The sequence below is a fragment of the Cricetulus griseus genome, chromosome 3 (genome assembly GCF_003668045.3).
Source record: "Cricetulus griseus strain 17A/GY chromosome 3, alternate assembly CriGri-PICRH-1.0, whole genome shotgun sequence".
In the NCBI taxonomy this organism is placed as follows: Eukaryota; Metazoa; Chordata; class Mammalia; order Rodentia; family Cricetidae; genus Cricetulus; species Cricetulus griseus.
In genome coordinates this window covers 178726634-178748791 of record NC_048596.1, presented here as the reverse complement: position 1 = coordinate 178748791, position 22158 = coordinate 178726634, and the positions used below count along the sequence as shown (strand labels likewise).

At 38.1% G+C, this 22158-nt stretch overlaps 1 pseudogene; it reads left to right on the top strand.

The window, feature by feature from the left end:
- Positions 1–454: 454 nt before the first annotated feature.
- LOC100769561 lies at positions 455–974 on the top strand (annotated as a pseudogene).
- Positions 975–22158: the final 21184 nt, after the last annotated feature.

Sequence of the window (22158 nt, the reverse complement as noted above, 5' to 3'; positions counted from 1 at the left end):
CACACATAAATATTGTACATATGTATGGGTAGTATTGAATCCAGAATACATATATTACTATGACAATAAACAAAACAAAAAGCCCCACCTTACTCAATTCCAAATTTAGTGAATGTCTTAAACAGGTGTTTAACTTTAAAGGCTTAAACAAGCCCTAAAACTTAAGAAATAGTGTTTAACAGAACAATGAAGAAATAAACTTTAAGACAAAGATTTTGTGAGATTGTGCTTGTCCAAGTGCATAAAATAATGATGATAGATAACACCAAAACTTAGGAACATGAACAATTGTAGTTTCAAAACCTGATGTTTAGCCTTTGGTTTGGTAAAATTCTTTCTGAATAGTAAAAATAAAAGGCTAAACAGCAACAAATATACCTCGTGATTTATTTTAAGATTTATAGACTTATTTTTTTCTCTGTCTCACCCGAGGCAACCATCTTGCTCTTGGCACATGCTGGTGTTGGAGGACTCTTCCCACTGCAGATTTACCAACAGCATAAATCAAGAAAAGTTAGCCAAACTTCAAGCTCGTGTTCGGATAAGGGGCAAGGGCACAGCTCGCAGAAAGAAGAAGGTGGTACATAGGACAGCTACTGCCGATGACAAAAAGCTTCAGAGATCTCTAAAGAAACTGCTGTGAACAATAGAGCTGGGATTGAAGAGGCGAACATGATTAAAGATGATGGACAGTTATTCATTTCAATAACCCCAAAGTCCAAGCTTCCCTCTCCGCTAACACCTTTGCAATTACTGGTCATGCAGAAGCCAAACCAATCACAGAAATGCTTCCTGAAATATTAAGTCAGCTTGGTGCTGACAGCTTACCAAGCCTTAGAAAGTTAGCTGAACAGTTCCCATGACAAGTATTGGATAGTAAAGTACCAAAACCAGAGGACATTGATGAAGAAGATGATGATGTTCCAGATCTTGTAGAAAATTTTAATGAAGCACCGAAAGATGAAGCTAACTAAAATCCACTGGGGTTTGGAAGCTGGCATGGACTAGATTTAACCATCAGCTCTGTTGTTCCAAAGTTTTACAGACACACAGACACCTGTTACTAGTTCAGCAATATAAATATTTTGTATATTGATAATGCCATTTGGTCAGTATTTCTTGGTCATTTGATTTTGCATTTTGCACTTCTTCCCATTCTTTTGGTCAAAATATGAAGTATTGGTTCAGTTTGAGGGTGGTTTTTTGCTTTTTTGGGGGAACTTTTAGTGTGTATGTATATGTATGTATGTTGGTAGGTGTGTACACAGTGGATAGCCAGTTGGTAACAGTTATATCTACTCTTTCCTTTTCCCCAGTAGAAATAAAACAATTCTTTACATTTGTTACCTTTTTTCCTAATACTGCACAAAATTGATGAAAAGTGAGTATCTTTAATTTCAGCTCTGAAGAAATTCCTACTGTTGGAAGTTTGGTTTTAATTTGCTCAATTAACTTTAACATTTTTCTACACTCCTCTGCATTGAAAGTATCTTAAAATATTTTGCCCCTAGGTTGCTGCCAGAGCCGTAAGTCAGGTGCCTTTGGTGTGGGTGCCTTAGACTCACTTCCTAATCAGACCCAGAAATACTCCTTTTATTAGCTTTCTTCCTGCTGTCCCCACCCTCCTATTTTGGTCTTGAAATGGACTGGTCAGCCTTTGATAATACTCTTATCTCCTTCCTAGCTTGAGACAGAAGTTCTCCATACAGAGCTGAGAGAGTGCCTAACCCTCTTTTTGTTCTTCACCTTGAACAGCTCCATCTTCAATGTTTTATTTCCCTTCACATTTGAGGTTTGGTAGATTTCAAACTGGAATAGCTAGCTAGCATGTGCTTGCTAAATAACTTTATGCCAGGCTTATCCTCTTTCTTAGCTGTTGTCAGTAGCAGGTGTAAGAGTGCATCTTTTTCAGCAAGGCTGAAATGGGACTGTCCTTTTGAATGAAAAGAATATAGGCTATAGACTTATCTCCTAGCATAAATGGGCATTCTCTGAAATGGTACTAGCCCTAGAAGAATTTCTTAAGCCACTCTCCTCTTCTTAGCCTTGAACTTATCTCTGGGTAATCTGAGTGGTTGTAGCTGCTCATAATACCCTCCTGAATGCTTAGGATAATGCTTTGGGGGGAACAGTGGTAAGACAGTATTTATTTTCTTACCCCCTTTCAGAGGACTAGGAGGTAAGTTATATTCATTCACTCAGGTTTTCTTCTTGTTGTCTGATAAAAGCTTGTGTTTTGCATATCACTGTTTATTATAGCTAATATTTTAGGATAAGGTTTAAAGAATCTATTATTTACTGGCCCATCACCAAAATGACTGCCCCTTAACCTTGCAGCATGTCAACTTTTGTTTCGAGCTAGGTATCTTTCCTTGATACTTAAGATGCAAGACCAACAGCATACTGAGAGATCTATAGACATGAAGGAAAAGCTCCTGTGTTTTTTCATCCAAACATTTTCAATTTCTTTTATAAATTCTTTAATTTTTCCTGTTATGTTTTATATAATATATGGACTTAACAAAATAATTAATGATAATAAAATAACAAAAAAGATTTATAGACTTGCATTTTTGTTAAATTTCAATAGGATTTGAAAAGTATTTCTATTATTATTGTCATTTTCTCACATTATATATATATATATATATGTGTGTGTGTGTGTGTGCTGTATTTCATTATATACATATATGTATTTTGTCACATATATATTATTCATGTATTAGAATACAAAAGATTTATAAGAGAGTAGCATGAGTCATATTATAAGATATAGAAGGCAGTAGTTATTCTTTCACTTACATGAAGGACTCTGACTTCAGAGAACATAACTTGCCCGTTTTAAAACATGCAATCCAGGCAATTCTAATTCAAGATGATTCTTGGGACACATTGTGAGAAATTATGTAAGTAGACTTTCAACTCTGATATTTTGAAGCTCAGTGTGCACCTAGCAGATCAAGAAATTCAAAAGTCATTAGGCCAACTTCAATGAGCTTGCTCACTTCAGAAGTTAGCATGGAAAGAATGTGGCCCTGATGCCAGCTGCAGAATTTGCTAATTTCAAAGGGGCTTGTCATTCTTGGAAATTTCTCAATTTGATAGATTTAGAGGTATCTGGAATCAGAGAGGACAGAAGTGCAAGTTCCCAGTGAAGAATATGAAACATGTAGCATCTGGTGCAACTTTAAGTTCACAAAAAAGCCAAGTGGAGGACTTCTGTCTTCCACCTACTGCCTCCCTTTGGGGACACCATCTGCTACAAGGTAACATTTGTTACATTGACACATCTGTATTGATAGGTGTAGGTATTTGCCATTAGTTTTTAAAATTTCTATAACAAATAATGGGTTTCATTATGGCATTTTCATACTTTTTTTTGAATTAACCTACCTTCTTTATTGCACTATTTTATTCTATAATTTTATTCATTTAGGTCTTTTATGCCTTTTAGCTAGTTTGTCTAGGGACTTGTCAGGTGTTTGTCTTTACAAACAACCAAGTACATTGTAGTTGGCTTGTTATAGCTTTATTTGAAGATACAAAATGAACATTATTTTGGGATTTACCTAAACTATATTGGAGAATTTGGGGTAACGTGTAACATTTCATCCAAGTAAGTGCAATATAATCTATATTTACAGCTACATCTTTTTATATCTAATCTGTGTCTATCTCTACCAATCATTATCTATTTTCCATCACTATCCATCATCTATCAGTCTGTCTGCCTGTCTTTCTGTCTATATTCACCCTCACATCATATACTGCATGCCACACAGCACTATCTTTCTGTGTCAACAGTTACCTCTATTTATATCTAAGTTTCACCTATCTCTCTCAATCCTCACCTATTTTTTATCTATCTCTATCACCTATCTGTTTGTCTATCTATGTATCCATCTACTTTACAGAATCAATTAAAGAAAACTCAGCAGAGCTCAATAAATTTCAAAGAAGTCTGAAAGGAAGAAGTCGAGTATTTGATGGAGATGCATGCAGAGTCTCTACAGAAGCCATGTAAATAAACATAACAGAAGCTTAGTGTAGAGCTGTCTGTAGGGTGGGAGCTGAACTGAGCCTCAGAGTGGCGTGGAGCTGCAGAAGTTGCAAAGCCATAACAGCTGTAGAGGTGAAGGCCAGGACCTGGGCTAGAAAAGCATTTGGGGAAATAGATGGATTTTTTTTTCTCCCAAATAAACTAATGGGCAGATATATAGATGGCAATTTAAGTATCATATTAACATCAAGGACTGAACCAAGATAGAGCCTTCTGCTTCTAAGTCAGTTGAAACACACCAAATGGCAAGATCACTGCTTGGTGAAGCCATTGCCATTACAAAATTAAGTGTTCTCATCTTTATGGAATTCAGGTGAGGGAACTTCCTCTTTTCTTCAGTCTGGTAATGCTTGGACTTGTTGTTCCTGGTGTGATTTGAATGTACCTGTGTGCTCTTTATGCTCAGTTTATTTTCACAAACTTACAGGTACTAATTTGGCTAGTTTTATCATTAAGGCACTTATCACTCTATGCCTGAAGGTGATGCCAGGTAAGGTAGTTTTCACTTGTCCATGGAGTTTATTTATCCTGTTTCTACATTTGCATTCCAAAGAGAGCCAAATGCTGCTTCTAAACTGGATTCTCTTAGGGCAAGGGAAATACTTAGAAAGCACAGTTTCATGTAATATAGAGTTACTTAGGGGAGGCCATAACCTGATGTCAATAGAAACCTTCCTATAGAGCATCATTTCTGTGCGAGAACTCTACTTTCTTCTGGAATGTTGGACCCAGACACTCCCTGCCTCCTAGTTGTGACTCTTTTGATGTTGCTCTGGGTGTTCTCTTTCTGTGTGTGTTCTGTGGGACCCAAGCTGTAATGGAGTGTACTATCTATCTCACTGCATGTCCTCTTCTTGGACACACTCTTTGGTGAGATCCCAACAAGTTTACAGCATTCTTTTCTTATTTCTGTACTTCCCTCATCCGGGTAGTGTCAGTGATGGTGACTTCTCAAGATACATGGTCCAAAGGAATGGTAAAGACATATGTGACAGCAGAGCTTGCACTACTCTGGCAGTTGCTGTGTGCATGACATACCTAGTTCCTTGTTATCTCTGTAAACAGGTCAGTCTCTCTCTAGCTCATTATTCTCAGAACACTCATGTCCCGGAGTATGAGAATCTCCTTGAAACACATGGCTGACACTGCCCCAGGCCGAATCATATGGTACAGCAGAGCTCTTACCTGACATTTTTTTTTTGCTTGTTTTGGCTTTTTTATTTGTTTGTTTGTTTATTTGTTTTGTTTTGATTTTTGAGACATGGCTTCTGTATACAAAAGCTTTAGCTGTCCTGGAACTCACTCTGCAGACCTGGCTGGCCTGGAACTTTCAGAGATCCATCCACCTGTCTCTGCTTCCTGGGTGCTGGGATTATAGGCATGTGCCACCACTGCCTGGCATTACCTGATATTTTTTCAAGTTCATACTTTGGATTATATTAGGAGTTGTATATTTTGTCCTTTTGGATACATATGTGATTGTATCTACCGTATGGTATGATATGGAGTAATTTCACTGTCCTAAAACCTTCTATTATCTACTTCTTCATCTTTTCCACCTTTCCTACCCACAGGAGCCAATTATCTTTTTGCAGCTTTAATAACTGTGCCTTTCTTGAAATATCATATAATTAGACCCAGATAATTTGTGACCTTTGCAGATTGGGTTCTTTACTCTCAACACTATGCCTTTACATTTCCTACCTATCTCCTTGTGTTTTGATAGTTTATTTTTGAATAATATTTTACTCTAAATAAATCTCTTACTATATCCATCCACCCATTAAAGGCATTTTGTTTGGTTCCAAAATTTGGCAATTGTAAGTGAAATAGTTATATAAAGTCATATCTGGATGTCAGTTTTCAGTTCCTTCAGGCAAATATCAAGTAATGAGATTGTTGAGTTTCATAGTAAATGTATGCTTAGTTTTTCAATTGTTCACTTGCTTTCAAAATTGGCTGTGGAAATTTTCTTCTTCACCAGCAAGTTTTGTGAGGTCTCATTACATCTCTCCCTTGCCAGGACTTTGTGTTTTCAGTCTAGATTTTTGTCTACTAGTAGTAGAAGACAATTTTAATGCTCAAATAATTAATTTGAAGATACATCACAAGAAAAACATAAGATTATTACATTGTGAAAATACTTCTAAAGGGACTAAATCCTGGTTGAAGGGACTAAAGAGGTGGTATTTATAGGTTTTTTTTCAGCTTTCTATGTTTACTTTTTATTTGAATTAGAAACAAGATTGTTTTTCATGTCAATCCCAGTTTCCATTCCCTCCCCTCCTCCCTTACTACCCCCTCCCCAACAAACACCCTACCTATCACATATCCTTTCTGCTCCGCAGGGAGGGTGAGGCCTTACAAAGTTGGTCATAAGAGTCTATCATATAGTTTGGGATAGGGCCTAGGCCCACTCCTGTGTGTCTTGGCTCAGGGAGTATTCCTGTATGTGGATTGGTTGCCCAAACTCCACACCTATGCTAGGGATAAGTACTGAACTACTACAGGAGGTCCTGTAGATTTTCCAGGTCTCCTCACTGAAACCCACATTCCTGGGGTCTGGATCAGTCCCATGCTGGTATCCCAGCTATCACTCTGGGGACCAAGAGTTCCCTTTTGTTGAGGTCAGCTGTTTCTGTGGGTTTTGCCAGCTTGATCTGGACCCCTTTGCCCATCACTCATTCTTCTCTGCAACTGGATTCCAGTTCATTTCAGTGATTAGTTGTGGGTGTCAGCTTCTGCTTTCACCAGATGCTGGATGAGGGATATCGGGTAGCATATAAATCAGTTATCAATCTCATTATCAGGGGGGCATTTACTATAGTCTCTCTTCTGTTGCTTAGATGGTTAGCTGGTGTCATCTGTGTAGATTTCCAGACATTTCCCTAGTGCCTGATTTCTCTGTAAACCTAAATTGTCTCCCTCTATTATGGTATCTCCATTCTTGTTATCTTCTATTCTTCCCCTGACTCAGCCTTTCTGCTCCCTCATGTCATCTGCATCCCTCCTCTTTTTCCCTTCTCGTTCTCCTAGCTCCCTCCCCCGTCTTCCTGTGCTCCCAATTTGCTCAGGGGATCTTGACCATTTCCCCTTTCCAAGGGACAATGTTTGTCTCATTTAGGGTCCTCCTTGTTTACTAGTTTCTCTGGCAGTGTGGACTGTAGGCTGGTAATCCTTTACTCTATGTCTAAAATCCATATATGAGTGAGTAGATATCATGTTTGTATGTATATGTAACAACAATGTCTAAAGAAGAGGAAGATGAAGATTAGGTGAGAGGGTATTCATATGGGTGGGTAGGAGAGAGAAGAGAGAGGGGAGAATCATGTATTTACATTTTAATTAAGTAAACAAAACCTTTCAAAATGTATTTTAATAAAGAAAATATTTCATATTGTTTGTTACATAATCCTTGGCATATTATTTCTTAACATGTACATCATCCATGCATAATTTCAGTTGTCATTCTATGCTTAGTCCTCATCAATTAATTAGGCATTAGGCCAGTAGACAAATCCTTTGAGCCTGTATCTGTTGCCCAGACACTGCAAACTCCATCACATTTCTCTTGCTTAAAGGAAATCCAGATACTTGGTATCCAAAAGATGATAATAATCTCTTTCTGGTGCTCCTTCTCTACTCCTAAGGACATTAGACCTGTAACAGCATGAGATGCATTGAACCTCTGAAGAGAAGCAAAAGACAATTCCCCAGCACAATCATAAGTACATAATAATAGAAAAATTAAGACAAATATCTAGAACTGGATTCTGAGGTACTTTCTTCAGTAAGATTGTTCCATTTAGTTTCAGGAAATTACTTGAAATTAATTTTATATTCACAGTGCAGTTGGACTTCTACCTCTCCCAAACATTTCTCACCTTCTCACAGCAATAATTCCAATATCATGCCTTCACAAGCAGTACGGAACACAAATCCCATGTTATGATTTATTTTACTTATTTATTTATTTATTTATTTATTTATTTATTTATTTATTTGGCTTTTTGAGACAGGGTTTCTCTGTGTAGCTTTGGAGCCTATCCTGGCACTCGCTCTGGAGACCAGGCTGGCCTCGAACTCATCAAGATCCACCTGCCTCTGCCTCCCGAGTGCTGGGATTAAAGGCGTGTGCCACCAATGCCCAGCTAATGCTATGGTTTAAATGTTTAATTGAAACCCTAATGTTTGTGTTGAGATTTGGACCCCAGAATATCTACAGCCTGAACTAATGTCATCTTTGAGGAAGGGAACTTAGTGAGTGATTTTTGAATCACTGGTGTCAGTGCTCAATAATTAGTTTGAGTTATGATAAGAGGCTGTTGCTATAAGATCCAAAGCCTGGAATCTATGTGGAGATTTTTGCCTCCTGATTTAAGATATGATGTGTTTGTCCATATGTACTCACTGTCCTATGCTGCCTTTGTCAAAGTGTGTGATACACTGAACTTTCAGCCCTTGAAATTGTCACCTAAATAAACTTATCTTTATAATGCTAGCTTCTCAGACATTTCATTATAATAGAAGGCCATATTCCATCTTTGATTAATAATATGGGGGAACAGATTGTTACACACAAAACTAAATCTTTGTAAATGACTCCAAACAACTCTCTATTTAGAAAGGCTCTTCTATAATACATAGTTTTGTCCAAGGCAGAAAAGAAAATACCAAAACTAGTCAAAAAATAATAGATGCCTCAAAGTTACAATTGTACTATCATCTTAGCATTTCAAGTAGAGACGGGAAGAACACAATTAAGAATGCTGACAAACAATGTCTTTATATTTCAATACATGAATTAGAAAACAACTGACCTTCTTTAGGACCACATCTAGGTTTTAAATTCTAGAGAGTCTAGTGGCATTTAAGCAGGTTAAGATGACCTGCAATTAACTTCACTTCTTGGTTTCCTTTTTCTTACTATGGTCTATCTGAGTCACTTTTGGTGCATGATAGGACCCTAAGATCATATAGAAAACACTTTGGAAATTGCTAGAGGTAGAATCTTCATTGCTCTTTTCCAATCCAATTATTCTCTGGACTTATGACAAAATGGGAAGAGAATCATCATAAATATTTGAAACCAAACAAAAAAATTACTAGAGTATATATGTGATTACTTAAGCATTAGAATTGTTCTTAATTGCTAATTCATATATTCAGCATATGAACTATGATATAATCACATGTTTAAATATGCAATCAGTTATCTACTTGATTATAATAACTTCTCTATAAAAAAGAGGTCTCCCTTTATTGCAATGTTGAGTAAATGTTAAATTAATCATGGACCCCTGCCAAATCTGCTTTTATAGGAAAAAAAAAGCAAATAAATAGAGATCTTTTCTAAGAGTGACTCACACTGTCTCTCTTCCAACAGTAGTTTTGCAATTATTTCTTTGATTACTCCAGTGATAATATCAAGATGGATCTTAACCTTTCCATTAGTCTTTTGTGTGCAAAGACATTGGGAAAATGGCCTATGATTAAATACTCCATACAAAGCGTCAACTAAACACTACCCCAGTTCTATACCAGAAGAATGAGAATATAAGATAGCAAAAGAGAAATCTTGTCAGAAAATTACTTTGCTTTGAATCCTAATGGTAAGTAATCTTGAAAAAGTTAAGTTTTTTTACATAAATGTTTGCTGTATTTTCTTTTCTATGAGCAGAGACAAATTCTCCACAGTATGTAACCAGCAGGAGGTTAATAGGTAACTTGACACTGTACACACACACACACACACACACAGAGAGAGAGAGAGAGAGAGAGAGAGAGAGAGAGAGAGAGAAACCACTAAATTCCTATTGTTTCAGAGGCTTCACAAATTCTCAAAAATTTCTCAAAGAAGTTCTTTAACATCTAAGGGGGAAAGAGTAGTGGGATTTGGAGGATAGAAGGAACTTTTATAGAATTAGGTGTATCAGTGTCTTTTAAAGAGGAGGAAATCATTTTCTTAAGAGGCTAAGTGATTTCTATGGTCCTATAACAAAAGTAGCAGAATCATACAATTTTATTCTATGAAACTACTTTAACCCTATGAGTCATCTTACTATTATAAGTAATATCTGGCTTAATGAATTATTTGGAATTAAAGACATTTTTGCTATGCCTTTGTTTAAAAATCTTTCTTTGGTACTGCTGTTGCTAGAGACTTTTTGATTCCACACAATTAGCTTTATTTGAAAGTATACTTGGGGAAGAAAAGAATCATCTGGTCTCTATGTAATGAGACCATTCACTCATAGGATGAGATTATAGAAATAAGGAATTTTAATAATATAGTTTAATGGTTGATCTAGGGATTTTTGGAGAGTGGATGAGATAGACACTGATTGCTGTATATCTTTTAAATCTTTTAAGAAGCAATGAAGAAGATGTTGTAGACCTGACAAGGAATCTCTTTCTATACAATATAATAAGGATTCACAGAAGCAGAGACAGACATCCACAGACATACACTGAGTTGAAATCGGGAATTTAGTTGAAGAGAGGGAGGAATGAAGAGTGAAGGGGTCTGTACCAGGTTGGAGAAACCCACAGGAACAGTTGGACTGAACAAGGGAGAGCACATCAACCCCAGATACTGTCTGGGTGGCCAGTATAAGACTGATCCAGACCCCTGAACATGGATGTCAATAAGGAGGCCTCTGCACTCCAGGGAGCCTCTGGTTCTGGATTAGTATTTTTCCCTGGTGCAAGAAGGGACTTTGAGAGCCCATCCCATGTGAAGGGTGACACTCTGGCCCTGGACACATGGGGAAGGGCCCAGGCCCAGCACAGGAAGATTTGGTGGACTTTGCAGAGCCCCCAATGAGGGCCCCACCCTGCCTGGGGAGTGGTGGGTGGATGGGATGGAGGGTAGGTTGGGGTGGGGGAGGAGGAATGAGGATGAGGGGAGGGAGAGGGATAAGGGACTTACATGTGAAACAAGCTTGTTCCCTAACTAGAACTAATAAATAAATTAAAAAAAAAAAAACACCTAAGGATTCACAGAAGGGGAAGAAGGGTACACAGAGAATTCTAGGTCCCCAATACAGTGCTTCTAACATCTGCAAAGTTGCCTGGTTCATGATAGACTAAAGGAAGTGGTGTGGTAAAATTGGAGCAATTTTATGTTAACTCTTCCATGATTCCCCCTTGCCTTTGTGTAAAAACTCTATTCTAGTCTGCCATAGATAAAAGTTGATAATGTACTGACAGTCTTCACATGTTCTTGAGTTGGCCCTCAGTGTGACTAGAAAAGGTACCTGTGAAAGTATTTAACTAGAATATTTTCTCAATACAGGGCTGTTAGGTCAACTATTCTTTTTACCCAGGTGTCCCCTTTATTTGGTTTTCATCCATTCTCATTGTTTTCTTCACAAAAAAAATGGTTTATTCATTTAATATTCCTCAATAAGTCCTCCTCTTCTGGATAAATCGGCTTCATGATAACCTGACCTGTGACAGTTGAGAAGACAAAGGAGAGGTTAAAATAGGTGTTGGTAATTGGCCATCCTATATCTGATAGAATAGATAGGGTCCAGACAACTTCTGGAACAAGGTGATAATCTAGTTTTGGAAATCATTCTCATGATTATTTAGGAGGTTATTCTATGATATAATAGAATAAAATACCCAATGATATTCTATGAGAGGTGTGATAAATATAAAGGGAATGGAGGTGGGTGGTTGTTACTGAGTGGTAATTTCTTTACAAAAGCAATCAGAAACAATGTCTTAAGATATAAGAGCTTTATTTTTGGATCATGGTCTGATATTACAGAAGATGTCTCAGGTATAGCACCAAACCAATGATTCCAGACATTTGGGGTAGACAGGTTCACAACACAATAGCTGGTACAAAGAAAAGAGGAGCTAGAAATGGGGCCATGTTTTAACTCTCAAGGCCTATCCAAGATGACCTAAATCTGTGACCTATGCCATACATTCCAAAGACTTAAAATCCTCCTAAAACATAACCAGCAGCTGGGGACCAAGTAATCCATCATAAAACTTTGTGGCACACTTCAGACTCAAGCAATAACATCCTGTATTATCAGCTCATAGCATATACAAAACAAGTTAAAACAATGGGAAGCTGAATTGTGAGAGAAAGACTCTCTCTCTCTCTCTCTCTCTCTCTCTCTCTCTCTCTCTCTCTCTCTCTCTCTCTCTCATAGGTTGCAAAGAATCCCTCAGGCCACACATGGGAAAGCAGGAAAATGTGAACAGCAAGCTCTGTGCTGAATATTCAGGGTGGCTGCCCATCAACGAGGGTGGTATGCTCAACAGGTCTCTCATATATTTGGATAGCATGGGACCCTGACATATGGGATTGACATAACTGAGATCCTTGGTTCAAGAAATTTATCAGCCCAGGCTCTGCTAGCTTTTATGCCTGTGCAAGCACTTCTCCTATGACCTTTCCTAAGAACACATACTGTACCTCCACAGAAAAACAATACAGATTTTTTTATTCCTCAGGAAAGAAAACAAATCTTTACCTCCATTCAAGAGATGTCCCCACCAACACGCTTTTAATCGGGGCCATTATTTAGCACAACTGCAACTGAGGGTGTGTGGAGACTCCTAAGCAAGTGATGGGACCATAGCCTAAGAAATCCCACACCCTAAACACTGAGTACTAGAAAAGATCTTTGGAGAATCCTAATGACTTGACTATCAGAATGTCAGATCAAACAAAAGAGTTGTCGGAATAAGATTGGATAAAAGAAGTAAAAATATGGGAAGGGCAGTATTCAGGATTCAAAAGAGTCTAAGAACCTCAGCAGATGTTACAGACTTGTTACCATGGCTTCTACATCCTTGAAAACATGATACCCACATAGTTTGAAATGTCTGTATTTTATAGCAGATGGTAGAAAAGAGATTTGAAATGCTATGAAGCAAGATATAAAAAAGTAGTTGTATTTTATTTTATTTTCTGTGCTACAGGATTTCTCCAGATCTTCACAGATACTAAGCAAGAAGGTGGAAGGGTTACATTTGAATGGTGGCAAAGAAACACTCATTAAAGTAATTTTCTTGTTAGGTACACAACATTGACCTAGCCGTAGACTTGAATGTGGCAAAATTCCAAACTAATATTGATTCTCCCTGAGGCCCAGGAATAATGAAAATAGAGATAGAAACAAATTTGACTTATTTTTCCAATAATAGTAGAAGGGATATAGTAATATCCCCATGTGATGACTCTTAATGGCAAAATGCAGGTGGTCTCTTAGCAAAACATCATAATCCCTTGATGAATTCCAGAACAAATTATTAAACTTACAACACACTGAATAAATGTCTAGATTCCAAGAGTGTAAGACCATGTAACAAGATGACAAATAATGTGCTGTAATAATTACTCTACAAAACAAGTATCTGTTCTAGTGACCTAGGATAATGGACCTGTTTAGGTAATTCAGGACATATGGAAAAGGCTCCAGCTAGACCTTAATACTGTGAAACACACACAGAGACACACAAACACACCAGCATCCATTCTCTTTTTGAGCGTGAACTCATTTAAAATAAAACAATAGGTAGAACCTTGTCCAAAATTTTACTTACACTAGGCATTGAATCCCTGATATTTGGCCCCACCCAGTGGCCATTTTCACTGTCCTCTGATGTATCATCTCAGAAGAGCCAGTATGACATGTTATGGTTTTAAATTGTTTAAGAAAAAGAGGTTTTGTAGTGTAGAATGCCAAGTGTAAGACTCAAGGATGTGAAATCACAACACTTTTCTTTTTGTTTAATAGGTGAGACGGTGTAGATTATGGAGATGAATACCAGTCTCAGAGAACCTTGATTGACTACTGTGGCTCCTGTAGAAACTGAATGGATCTTGAAGCACAACCATGAACAATGCAACCATGAACATCTCCTATTTGCTTTGCTGGGCACAGCATTCACAAAAGTTGTCAGTAAGGTTTTGTGGTATGTGACCATTGACTTGGTTAGTAAAACCTTTTACTATATATAATAGTAACATGTGATGGAATGAAAACTAGTTGTCAAAAATAGAGAATGGACTGAGAACTGTCACAATATGTGTTTTTGTCCTAAGGTAAATTAAGCATCTTTTGCACTGTTGTAGGGCTATTGTTTGAAGATATATATATATTATATATATATATATATATATATATATATATCCTAGAAAATGTCACTTAGATCTACTCTGTTGATCATTTGGTTATTGTACAACAAAAGTAACAGAAAGAAATACAATCTGTGCCCATTCTATGTGAGTCATCAGATGACCCCTGACCCCATTCTGCAAGGGAGCTGAGTGTGTTTTTCCCCTGCCTGCCATATCTGTGTTTTGGACCTAGTGACCTGAGGGCTTTGGTTCTCTAACAAATTTATTATTGTTCCCAATGGCCCACTGGGAGATTATGTTTGCCTCATACTTGAAAAGCAGGACTCTTCAATGCACAGAAGTCCGAGTCTCCAAATGAAGTATTCAACAAATGTTCTTAGAAGTCAAGACCATTACTTGTTCATGTGAGAACAATTGTATCCAGGCCCTATAAGGAAAGCAACATATATTCAAAGTTGATGCTTATATCACTAAAAGTTTATCCTAACAACCAAAGCTATGTTGCTTTTCTTCTCATGAAAAGGGAATTTATCACTGTTCTGAGGATACTGCATACACACACACACACACACACACACACACACACACACACACACACACACACACACCATGTGTCTGTGTATTTAGTTCTTTTTGCTTAACACTTTTATGCTGAAAGATTTCAGATTAAAAGCAGGATATCAAAAAGAGATCAAAGTAGATGTAGCAAGACAATAAATCAAACAAGAACTCACAGAAAGAATTTCAAATGATTGACAATTTCTGAAGCACAGTATAAAGAGAAAGCTATGAGCTAGGGTCAGATTTGGAGGCAAGGAAGAAAGGATTGGATTTCATGATATCTTATATACTTTGCTAAAATTCATCCTGGCACAAAAGGGAAGCTAATTACAGTGTGATGGTTTAGATAGCTATTGCATTAAAACATGTCACAAACTGTGGGTGCTTGATGAAATACAGGGACAGTGAGAACAATTGAATGGGACTGAGAAATGCTAAAAATGTAAATCCACAAAATAGTGAGGAACAGGAGGATATATTAGAATCAGGCATGGGCTGTGGCTTACGTGATACTTGTTGAGATGATGAATTCAAGAAGAATTGATGGAGCAAATGTTCACTAGGTTAATTTTAAGTGTCCATTCATAACTTGATGGTTATAATAAATGGGTAGAGTGGCCATATTACTGTGATATTATAGGCCTGTCACTGTCAAAAGATATTTGCATTTGATATTCTTTTGGCCCATATCTTGGTGTAGAGATACTTGTACAGAAAGGTGTCTGCCTCACATTTAGATTAGCTTTGATACTCATTCCGTTTATTTACACACACACACACACACACACACACACACACACACACACACACACACACTCATACACACAAACTCATGCAGGCACATATGCATGCATGTACATAATACACACCTACAAGTTCATGTTCATGCTTGTACATGTGCACACTTTTTTTTTTTTATTGCTGGGAACTAATTTTATAGCCTTATCACGAATTTCATAGCATTTAGTGAAATAGAAATAAATAGCAAGGGAAAAATTCAGAGTACATACATTCCATTTATAAGGAGGCCCAGAAGTCTTCTTACAGTTAAGGCAAATTTTCTGTGCATTTGAGCTTAATGAACTCTTTCAAATGCTGGCACCTGGACAGCTGTTCCCTCTATTAAAGGTCTCACACATGCTTTTTTCAAGTGAACTGAACTTTGTAGACGTCATTGCACAGAGAAACTCATTTCATTAGAGGACTGCAGTGTTTGGAATTATCTTATGTGAAATCGCAATCCCCAATCCTTGCTGAGTGGTGTTTGTTTCCATGTCTGGCCCTCCTTATAATTTTGTGTGTGCTATTTGAAGTGAGTGTACCTCAAATCAAAACAGTACTGCATTGAGTATGGTGAGGACATCATAGAATGTGAAAACTAAAAGAAAAACATGTTTCACAATCTCTGACATAAAGCAAATGCTAAACAGATAAATATGCATAGCAAGCCAAGTTGCAGTGTGGCTTTCAAAATGGGCTATCTGTAAAGAACCATTGCAGAAAATAGGGACTGGCCTCAGCCTGAAACAATGCCAGGAAGACTTATTTTTTAAAATGTGTGTGTTAACACTTAAGAAGGGAGCCACACCTGTTTGCATATGAAGAAAGGTTCACATCTCCAAGGCATAGCCCTCCCAAAAAACAAATCTCGTATTTCTTATGTAATAATAGATCTTACATTACAAAGCACTTTCTCAATTACTGTAGCTGGGACAAAGTTCTGCACATTACCCTGAAAATACCTCAATCAATACTAGTTTGGATTGCTTAAAGAGGTCACTGGCAGAATCAGTTAAAGATTTTAAAAAGCAAAGGAATTCAACACAGACTTGTTCTGACCTCACACTTGCAAGTTTACATGCTGTTGTAAACAAGCCTTGTAAAGATGACTTTAACAAAGAAATAGAGTGAAGTGTCACATTATAAAAGTCACAATTCTGCACTGGCCTGATAAATGGAGGCATGAGTAGGAAAAGGCTACTCAGAGCAAGTGAGATCATTATGTAAGGAGTCCAAGGTTGTCAGATAACTTTACAAATGGTAATAAAGATGTTTTCAATGACAAGCATTGATGCAAGAGATTGAGGTTTTCTTCAAATGATGAAACACTTAGTGGGTTAAGTAAAAACCATACTAGATTTTTTTTAATATCCACATTAGGGAAACTCAAAATTATCTTATATTTGGGTACACAAGGTATTGGATAGATCTATTAGACCCCCCCTCCCCAACCCAGGTAAATGGTGTGTGAAAACCTGTCTACGTGCCTGTAAATTAAAGAGCACATGGTTGTTTTTAAAGGGACAGGACCTGTCTTTTTTGCTGGGTGGTGGGAGGGGTGGGTTCTGTGGAAGTGAGCAATGTCAGATGTTGTGTTTTCTAGTGTAAAGAAAATATCCATTTTATTAGTAACATGATGAAGAGGGAAATTATCCATGAACAATGCTGCGGTTTTGTAGCCTGGGGCAGAAGTGGTAGATAAAGTTCAGACCAAATCACCAGTAGCATCATTATGTCAAAGCTGCAGAAATCACTTCAGCACTTTGATAATAGACTTAAAGAGTAAAATACTGGAAATAGCAAATGTGTCTCCCATTCTCTCTCCCCCTCTCTTCTCTCTCTCTCTCTCTCTCTCTCTCTCTCTCTCTCTCTCTCTCTCTTTCTCTCTCTCTCTCTCTCTCTCTCTGTGTGTGTGTGTGTGTGTGTGTGTGTGTGCGTCTGTGTGTGTGTGATACCTATAAACAGATATAAATTCTATATAGATCTGTGCATTGCATATACTTCATATTCATTTATAAGTTTGTGTTTTTATTCTCTAGAGACTTCAAGACTGCAGAAATGGAAAGAACATGAAACTGGTATAATTTAAGGTCCTTTGCCTCACATACTGGATTCAGTCATTAAGTGGAAATTGGCTTGCTAAGAGTTGGGAGATTTTCATGTTTTAAAATATCTCAATTTACAAGTATCTCTCAGTCAAAAGTATGTATTAAAATAACTTCCAGCTGGGCGTTGGTGGCACATGCCTTTAATCCCAGCACTCAGGAGGCAGAGGCAGGCTGATAACTGTGAGTTGGAGGCCATCTTGGTCTCCAGAGCTAGTGCCAGGACAGGCTCCAAAGCTACACAGAGAAACCCTGTCTCGAAAAACCAAAAAGAAATAATAATAATAATAACTTCCAAACACGCATCTGGATCCATTGAAATATTATGGTTGAATATTTATCTTGGAATGTGGATATACCAATTTTTACAAAATGTGCTAGATTGATGTGGCAGGTAACTGAAATATGCTATCTTCACCCTTAGATAACTAAAATATTCTTCCTAAAATACTTAATGTTGTTCTCCTTGATAAAAGCTTTAATCTCAGAAGGTAAATAGTTCAAGGTCACACTGCTGAAATTAAAAGCCCCAAACTCTGCATGTAAAAAGACATGGGAAGAGGGGTGGGGGAAAGGGAGGGAAAGGAGGAGAAACTGAAAGTCACACACACACACACACACACACACACACACACACACACACACACACACAGAGAGAGAGAGAGAGAGAGAGTCAGAGACAGAGACAGAGACAGAGACAGAGACAGACAGAGACAGAGAGGTACACAGAGAGAGCTGTTTTCATCCCATGTATCTCAGAGGCTAGAGCAATGCTGAACCCCTAAAAGGTATTCAATAATATTCATGAGGAGTATGTTTTCAGTACTTCAGTAGGTGATATTGTCTCCAAAAAATGTATATATCTCTTCCCAAACTCTATTTTTCTGTGGTATTTTTAGACATTTTTATTTTTATGAACTGGAACCACATACACATAACAATTTGACTTTCAAAATCTGAAATTGGAAGCTGTAAGTGAACTCAGTGAGTTTAAGATAAAGCACAACATGTTGGGAGGAAAGGAGAACAGAGACTATGGGGAAAGTCTTAGGTCAGGGAGTGAGGGCAGATTTTATCAAAATACATTCAATGTGTCTATGATATTCTCAAACAATAAAAAAATGAAATATGCTATATCTTTAACTATTATAACCAATATATTTTACTGGGAGAGGGGAGGGAGGGGAAACTCTGGTTGGGATATATCATATAAAAGACGAATCTATTTTCAACTTAAAAAAGAAAAGAAATAGTAGTGTACAAATTTAATAAAACCCAGTTTGTTTCAGATGAATACAAGCCAATGATGTCTAAAATTTCTGCTGTATGAACACAAAAACCTCTAATAAAAGCTCCAAAAATTTTGGGGAGGAATCAGTTGTCACTGGCCTTCCATTAGCCTATAATAGAAACATATTTCCAGGCATCCCATACGCACCTGCAGTCCCTCCCTTTCATTCTTTAGTTTGCAGCCAAAGTCATCTTCTGAGAGCTGCAGAATATCAAGGCATGCACATTTCTAGCATGAATTGGGGTGGGGTTCCCCAGGTCCTACCATTAGCTCAGGAGGTTGAAGACTGCTGGGACATGGAGAGTTAGGGGTGTGTTCTCTCATAGGTTGCCCATGCTCCAGTGGATTGTCCTATACATATATGTCCATAAAGGCAGTAAAAAATTGGCCTGGTGGTTATTAAAAAAGACAGGCAGAATAAGAGAGAGATGAGAGAGAGAGAGAGAGGGAGAGAGAGAGAGAGAGAGAGAGAGAGAGAGAGAGAGAGGAGGAGGAAATGAATTTGGAAGAAGACGAAGAGGTGAGGGTGAATCTGGGGAAGTAGTGAATATGAGTGTGAGTGATACCAATGTACCTTGTTTGAGATTCTCAAAAATCAATAACATATTATATTAAATGTGCAAATTAGTTGATTTTTGATTTTCTAACTGGATCTTTCTGTGGCCATGTACTTTTAGGATAGAATACTTTTCTTAGACTGTGAGTTTCTTTTTTATTTAAATTAAAAACAATTTTATTTCACATATCAATCTCAATTCCCTCTCCCTCCTGTCCTCCCATGTCCCCCACCAAGCTCCCATCCCATCCCCCAACCACTCCCCAGGGAGGGCAAGGTCTCCCATGGGGAACAATCAAAGTCTGACACATCATTTGGGGGAGGGCCTAGTTTGAGAGTATCCTTCTATAGGGAATGGGCTACCAAAGTTCAGTCATGCACTAGGGATAAATACTGACCCACTACCTGAGAGAGGATCCATAGACTTCCCTGACATCCACGTTCAGGGGGCCTGGCTCAGTACTGTGCTAGTTCCCCAGCTGTCAGCCTGGGGTCCATCAGCTCCCACTGGCTCAAAGTCAACTTTCTCTGGGTTTCCTCAGCATGGTCTTGACCCCTTTACCCATCACTCCTCCCTCTCTACAACTGGATTCCAGAAGTTTGGCTTAGGGTTTAGCTGTGAATCTCTGCTTCTGCTTCCATCAGCTACTGGTTGAAGGTTTGGAGAGGCTACCTTAAATGCCCTTCCCCTATAATGAGATTGATGACTATCTTAAATGTCATCCTAGAGCCTTCACCCAGTAGCTGATGGAAGCAGAAGCAGAGATTCATAGCATCTTATACTGGCCAGAATTGCTAAAATCAAAACACCAATGAGAGTTTATGCTGGAGAGGATATGGAGAAAGGGGAATACTCCTTCACTGAGGGCAGGAGTGCAAACTTGTACAGCCACTTTGGAGATCAGTATGGTGGTTCCTCAGGAAAATGGGAGCCAGTCTACCTCAAGATTCATCAATTCCACTCTTAGCCATATACCCAAAGGATGCACATTAACACCACAAGGACACTTGTTCAACTATGTTGATAGCAGCATTATTTGTAATACCCAGAACCTGGAAGCAACCTAGATGCCCCTCAACCAAAAAATGGAGTACTACTCAGTGGGGGAAAGAAAATCAAAAACAGTGAAATCTTGAAATTTACAGACAAATGGATGGAACTAGAAGAAACCATCCTGAGTGAGGTAACCCAGTCACAGGTAGACTGTGAGTTTCTTGAAGTTGTGTACTCCTTCTACTCCAACAAACTGACTGGTGCATTCATGCTTTACAGAATCTAACTATTCACACACTTTTGAGTCCTTAACCTCCTCTTGCCTTTCTGTACTTTGGCAAGTTGCATTCCAGCTGACATGCTTTCCCCTTACAACCTGGTGCCATTTTTAGGCATGCTTTCCTGATCTCCTGCTGATTACCCAGCTCTTTAGTTTGCAAATATGTGGGTGCCTGTTCCTGTGCTTTAAAGTACTTACTGACACAGTATTTGTAAAGTCACCAGCAGTGTATGACACTAGTCTCTCCTATTAAACTTCCAGTTCTTGAGTATACAGACTAGCCATGCTACTTACTACTCACAGCTAATATTTCTACATAGTTTATGTCCTTATTGTTTCAAGTTCTCAAAGAAGCCTGGTTCTTTGTTCAGTTGTGCACAGGTGTTGGGACAGGGATATTTAAAGGTGGTGGCACAGTGGCGAGTAGTCTATAGGCTTACCAACATATGGACTAATGTCAACCTCCAGTAGTGTTTTCAGGTGGGTAGGAGTAGACTATGTCCCACCAGATCCTTGATTTCTTGCTTCCTTTTTGTTTTGTTTAAATATTTCTACCATGTGGTGATATAGCTGGGGTCCTTGATCAGAATACCAGTCCTAGGTTATTTGAACTTTCCCAGAAAAATAAATTTTACCTCTTTCCCTCTTTCAAATAAGTCATGTAGCTGAAGTATTATAGCCACACAGAATCAATCATGGTACTCACATTTCCAGCTCAGTGCTTATTATATAGCAGATGAACAATGAATGTGTATTGAGTTAATCACTTAGCACTAACTTGTTCTTGTTTCCATGACAGTGTGAATGGATGCCACCAGACAGTGATGTGCACATTCTAGTCTCTACCCTCTGGGCTATTTTAAATATAAATAATGTCAGTATGCTACACTGGACTCAAACAAGGGCATCTCAGTGAAGAGCCAAGATTGAGAGGAAATGTCCTGTAGCTGAGATGTATGCAATCGGATATGATCCCAGAGCTACAAAATACCATTTAGCATGACAATAACTTAGAATTTAGAATGAAGAATGAAGCCAGTATTAAAGTAGGAAAGCAATGCCACAAGTCAGGTCTTGGAGCCAATACTACAAATATAGATAATAGCAATAATAACAAAGCCTGTCATTGTTATCGTCAGTATAAAAAGCAAAAGGGTCTTGTTCAGAGTCCAAGGTCTGAGAAAGTTAGAAATAGGTAAGGAATTGGAGCACAGGGTGGGCTGGAATCAAAGGTCATTCCAACAATGTGAGTCAGTTGTGTAACAAGAAGTCTACTACAGACTGACAAAAGGGCAAGCCTGTTGGGCCTTAGTGCATGTCATCGGAGTTCCTGGGATCATTTTTAGATTCAGCATCTGTCTCTGCCTTTGCCCTATGATGTTGGACAAATGTTAATCAGTCATCAGTTTATTTCTATGGA